A 6,583-nucleotide genomic window follows, 5' to 3' on the forward strand; every position below is an offset into this window, starting at 1 on the left:
GCTGACGAGTTGATGGGTGCAGCACACCAACATGGCACAAGTATACATATGTAACAAACCTGCAAGTTGTGCACATGTGCCCTAGAACTTAAAGTATAATAAAAAAAAAAGAAAAAGAAAATATACTTTGTGTAATTTATATTATTTTGAATTTAAGATATATTTTATTGTCTATACTATTACCTCTGTTGGTAAATGTTCTAAGTGAGCTTGAGAAAAATGTGTATTATGCCATTTTTGCATGAAGTATCCAATAAATGTCAATTAAATTATGTTTATTCATAGTGTTGCTCAGATCAACTTTATCCTTACTTATTTTCTGCCTCCTTAATCTATCAGTTACTTAAAGAAGGATGCTAAAGTCTCCAAGTATAATAGTTTATGTCTATTTTTCTTGATGTTCTATTAGGGTTTTTTTTTGTTATTGTTCATATATTTTGTCTATTTTGTTGTTGTTTTACATGTTTTGATGATCCACTTTTAGCAGTATAACCAGTAAATGATAGTCTGAAGATTGACCACTTAATGACTATATAATGCTTCCCTTTACCCTTTGTAACTTTACTTTTCTGAAGCCTGCTTTATATGAATTTAATATAGCCACTACATGTTTATTTTAATTACTGTAGTATGATATATCATTCTCTCTTCATTTTTAAAACAGCTTTATTGAGATAGAACTCAATATCACTTTACTTCTAATCTATCTTAACTTTAAAAAAAAAATCTTTTATTTTAGATTCAGTGGTAAACATGCAGGTTTGTTATATAGGTAAACTCGTAGCACAGGGATTTGTTGTACAGTTTATCACCCAGGTACTAAGCCTAGTACCCAATAGTTATTTTTTAATTTTTTCTGCTCCATACCATCTTCCTACCCTCTGATTTCAGGTAGGCCCCAGTGTCAGTTGTTCCCCTCATTGTGTCCATGTATTCATAATTTAGGTCCCAATGATAAATGAGAACATGTGTTTTTTGTTTTTTTGTCCTCGTGTCAGTTTGCTAAGGATAATAGTTTCCAGCTCCATCCATGTTTTGCAAAGCACATGATATCATTCTGTTTTATGGCCGCATAGTATTCCATGGTATATATGTACCACATTTTATGTTTTCAGTCTATATCTCTGTCTTTATATTTAAAATGAGTTTCTTATAGACAATATATTATTTGTCTTTCTAAGAATGTTTTCTGACAATCTATATTCTTAAATTGGTCTATTTCAAAATTCTTGTTTAAAATAAGCATTGATATAGTTGGGTTAGTATTACCATATTTGTAACTATTTTCTTTTTCTTCTTCTTCTTCTTTTTTTTTTGTTAGACGGAGTCTTGCTCTGTCACCAGGCTGGAGTGCAGTGGCGCCATCTAGACTCACTGCAACCTCTGCCTCACAGCTTCAAGTGATTATCCTGCCTCAGCGTCCTGAGCAGCTGGGACTACAGGCACATGCCACCACGCCCAGCTAATTTTTGTATTTTTAGTGGAGATAGAGTTTCACCATGCTGGCCAGAATGGTCTCGATCTCTTGACCTCGTGATCCCCGTGCCTTGGCTTCCCAAAGTGGTGGGATTACAGGCGTGAGCCACCACACTCAGCCTTCTTTTTTTTTCACATCACTTGTTTTTACTTTTTCTACTATCTTTGAATTGGGCATTTTCTTCTATTCCAGTTTACCTTCTCTTTTATCATATCAATTGCATTTACATTTTTAATTTTGGAGAATTCCCTAGAGATCATAATATGCTTTTTACCTAATACATACAAACCTTCAATTAATGCTATGACACTTCATGTGTAGTAAAGGTGGCTGATACTGGTGCATTGTCAATTTTTTTTTCCATTTCTTTTGTCATTGCTTTCATTTATTTTATCTACTCAACTTTACAGTCACCAAATATATTACTAGTATTATTACTTTAAATACAGTTATTTTTAGATCAATTAAAAATTAAAAAAATAATGTTCTAGTTTCTATTTGAGTTATTCTCAATGATCTTCCTTGAAAGGTGGATATACTGTCAACACACTCCTATTTTTTTTTTTTTTGTCTCAGAAATTATTTCCCTGTACTTGATAAAGATAATTTCATTGGATATAAAATTATAGGTTGGGAATTTTTCTTTCAATACTTTAAATATTTCCTTCTATTCTCTCATGATGATACGCTTTTTAATGAAAAGTTCAGTGTAATTCTTAACTTTATTTCACTGTAAGTAGGGTGTTTACTTTCCTCCGAGTTCTTTAAGATCTTCTCTTTATCTTTGGTTTATTGAAATTTGAATATGGTATGCCTAGGTTTAGTTTTCTGTTTGTTTGTTTGTTTTTATTTTTTTATTTTTATTTTTTGCATTCATCCTGCTTTGTATTATCTGAGCTTCTTGGGCTGTGGTTTGGTATTTTTGATTACATTTGGAAAGTTTTCAGCTATTACTGCTCAAATGGTTCTGCTTGATTCCTTCCTTCTGCTCCTTCCAATATTCCAATAAAGCAAATGTTATATTTTTGAAATTATCCCACAGTTCCGGATATTCTGTTTGGTTTTGTTGCTGCAGTTTTTGTTTCCATTATTATTCCTTCTTTACTTTGCATTTTAGTTTGAGAAGTTTGCACTGAAATATCTTCAAGCTCAATGATTCTTTTCAAATCCATTTGCTGTCTACCTATTTAAGGCATTCTTCATTTCTGTTACAATGTTTCTGATTTCCTACAGTTTTTATCTATTTACTTCATTACCCATCTGTTCTTGCATCTATTTTTCCATTAGACTCCTTAATGTATCAATCATAGTTATTATAAATCCCTCTCTGATATTTACAAAACCTGTGCCATAACTCATGTTCTGATAGTTAGCTTGTTGTTTTGACTCCTGATATTTGTTTTCTTGTTTTTTTTCTTCCTTTGTTTATTGAAAAAGGTAATGTATCTAGTAATAGAAATTGAGCTCAATATGCCTTTGCTGTGAGGTTTTATGTTAATATGTATGGTAAGGAGTCTGACTCAAATTTTGATGTTTGACTACTGGAAGCTTTTCTGCCTCGTTCTTCCCTGTTCCCCGGTGCCATCCCTCTGGTCAAGCTGGTAAGAAATCTTGGGTTCTGCTTCTTTTGTCACTGGTGAGGAGCCCATGATTGTGCCTAGGAAGCCTCACCGTGTCCACCCAGTAGCTGTAATAAAAACCCCGAACCAGTTTCATTTTCTTGCTCTCTTAAGTCATTTCAGACCTCTTTTAGAATGAAGTAAATCAAAATATTTCAACCCCCAAAATGACTCCCTGTGATAGTGGGTATTTTGAATTAAAGGTCCTTAAACATCCGTAGACACTGAAAAAAAAATGTTTCCTTCATTGACACAGAGACTAGATGGACCGCCCAAGGAGAACAATTGTTTTTCCTTCTCATCTCTGTTATCTGATTATCTGCTGCAGAGCAGAAGACTGAAGAATGTAGCAACACCTGAACTGACCCTTTCATGAGACAGCGTCTGTCCCTCAGGCTCATTCATTTTCTAAGGAGAACCATTTACAAGTTAATCTCTGTTCCCTTTATTAATTTTATTAATTTTCCCTAATAATCATTTATTGCCCCTCAACAGAATTACAAATATTCTCCACCTCCCTTCTCCCTCTGAAACAAGAAATATACAAACTTCTATACCCCACTGAGGATTTGGTGATAATAACTTCTTGGTTCTCCCCCAAGCACATGACTAAATTGTATGTCATTTCTTCTATAAATCTTCCTTTTGTCCATCGATTTTTTATCAAAGCTTCAGAAGGTGAAGGGAAAGTTTTCCCTTGACCCTTAAAAGAAGTCTACTCTGTTCTCTCCAGAAAACCTCCACCATACAAGTAATAAATATTTCATATCCTCTTGATGTCTTAATGCTGTCACCAGTTGCCATGTCTGAAACCATTACACCTATGCGGAAAATCTGAAATAATCATCCTAGGAATTGGACTGCATTTAATGTTTTCTGTATTTGTAGGTCATGGAGGCTTAAAATTTTCCCGGTGTCTTGTTTTGTCTTCCCTGTTGTTTTTAAGCTTCAATAAGAACTTTTACAAAATAAAAAAATATATCTTGCAGATCTTATATCTGTAATCCACTATTATTATCCTGGAGTACTATTGATATGGAAAAGTGTGGAGGATGGAATGTAATTGTCCAATGGGTTCTTCTTCTCCTCTGCACAGATACAGCTGATTTACTAACACAGCCGTATAGCAATAGAGAAAGAGTATAGTAAACACAGAGCCAGTCAACAGACAGGAGTTCATTACACCTTTCAAATTTGGAGGCTAAGTTTTTTAAGAATAATAGGACAGGCAGGGGGTTAGAGGATAGGGAATATTCACTGGGTTGGTGATGGAATTATAGGGGGTCAAAGTTGTCCCCTTGCACTGAGTTTCTGGATGGGATTACAAGAGAAATTGAAACAGTTTAACAGTCTAGTTGGCACCAGCTGGTACATCAGAATGCAAGTTCTCTCTCTCTCTCTCTTTTTTTTTTTTTTTTTGAGACAGAGTCTGTCTCTCTGTCACCCAGGCTGGAGGAGTGCTGTGACGCGATCTCGGCTCACTGCAAGCTCCGCCTTTCAATTTCATGCCATTCACCTGACTCAGCCTCCTGAGTAGCTGGGACTACAGGCACCCACCACCACGGCTGGCTAATTTCATTTGTTGTTGTTGTTGTTGTTGTTGTATTTTTAGTAGAGACGGGGTTTTACCACGTTAGCCAGGATGGTCTCGGTCTCCTGACCTCGTGATCCGCCTGGCTCTGCCTCCCAAAGTGCTGAGATTACAGGCGTGAGTCACGGTGCCTGGCCTTAATTTGTTAGTTTTACAAAGGTAGTTTTTGTTACCAAGCATGGAGAGAGTACGTTTAGGAAGGGCTGTTATCATACTTGCTTTAAAGTTAAACTATAAACAAAATTGCTCCGAAAGTTAGTTATGCCAAAGAATAAGCAAGGACAGTTTAGAAGATAGAAGCAAGATGGAGTCAGCTATGTCAGATTTCTCATACTGTCATAATTCTGCAAAGGTTGTGTCAGGGAAGCGTTCTATAATCTCATGCTTAAATATTAGCCTTTTAGTACAGCTGTGTCCCTGGGCTGTCACCTTCACAAGTGCTCCCCACCAGCCCCATCTTTATTTGATACAGGTAGGCTAAAGAAAGTTGAATTCAGACAATACTCTGGTTTAGCTCTCAGCAGCCCACTTCTGAGCTCTGAGGAAGCTTGCCTTCTTTTGAGCTACCCCATCTTTCTTCTGAGCAAGGGACATTTTGGTATGGTTCCACCTCTTCTTTTTAATTTATTTCTTGGGCTTCTTTTCATAGGCTAGATTCTCTCATATAGCAGCATAAGCTTTCTTATATATCTCCTCCATCATGTCTGGAGTTAACGCTGTTTATTTAATGTTTTGAGAGAACTGTTTCTTGTAAGCCTCTTCCATTAAGTAGTGTATATCCTCTAAAACATTTTGGCCCATGATGTGCTTCTGATGTACTTCTGCATTAAATTCCTTGCTTTCAGAATCATAACCAGGGAATTGTTTGGTACTATGAGGGACAGACAAGCCTCCATCGAAAACTCCCTTCAGGGCACCAAAAACTTTATTACCGGTGGTATTTCTGGCAAGGCCTGCATTCAAATAGCAGATAAAGGCACCTGGCTGACTATCAATGCTTTCCACATTGTATTCATTGCCAGTCACCTCCACTTGGCTTTCATAGATTTTGTCCTTGCCAAATCTATTGAGAAGCCAGTGGGCCAGCAGCAGGTCAATCCAATACGCTAAAGCATAATTTGTCAGGCCAACCTTCACACCATATTTTGACAGTTAGTATGCATATGATGCGCACACTATCATATCCCCTTCTATACGAGCATAAGAAATCTAATAAATGATATCTTTGTTACACAAACTATCATTCTGTATTTGGGTGTGTTGTATTTATTTTTATCCTGTATCTCCAAGCATTTCCGAGCACAGAAATCAGTTTTGCCCTCTTGTCGTCTTCAATTTCACCCGGTGTCTTTCAAAGTGGGCCTGATTCTTAACAACTTTAACAAACCCCATCCTGCTGAACAGAGACCTGCATCCACGGCCTGACAGAGACCAACAGGCCCAGCAGCACTAGGGAGTGCAAAGGGCCATGGCCCTTGCTCAGATGCAGTATGTGGAACCCAAGTTTCAATGGCTTGCAATTGCATATCAAATGTTCCCTGATCAAACCAATTCCCTGAGCCTCTGAGAGCCAGGGCTTCCCTGCTAGACAATAAATGTTTCTGGAGCTGCTTTAAAAGAAACAAAAATTTTCCAAGGACCCTTTTTCCTCTGTATCTGCTTAAAATAATTTCTTAATAACTCCTATAACATAACCTCATATTGAGCATTTTTGGCTTTATAGAGAGAAAGGGCTGAGGAAAGCAAAAATACAGAAGATGAAGCAGACTGGTCACTTCAGAGTTACTTTCCTTGTAAAGGTTAAAGCAAAGATGACTTTGTTATTATGCTGGCTAAAAATGTCCTATATAGGGATTTGGCTATTCTTTCCTTCTCCTGATTTCTTGGAAGGTCAGA

The 6,583-nt window shown here is 36.7% G+C and overlaps 1 pseudogene; it reads right to left on the bottom strand.

The window, feature by feature from the left end:
- Nucleotides 1-5,197: 5,197 nt before the first annotated feature.
- On the bottom strand, nt 5,198-6,091 carry LOC105530241 (annotated as a pseudogene).
- Between the last annotated feature and the right edge of the window lie 492 nt (nt 6,092-6,583).

The sequence above is a fragment of the Mandrillus leucophaeus genome, unplaced genomic scaffold, assembly GCF_000951045.1.
Source record: "Mandrillus leucophaeus isolate KB7577 unplaced genomic scaffold, Mleu.le_1.0 Scaffold806, whole genome shotgun sequence".
Taxonomy (NCBI): domain Eukaryota; kingdom Metazoa; phylum Chordata; class Mammalia; order Primates; family Cercopithecidae; genus Mandrillus; species Mandrillus leucophaeus.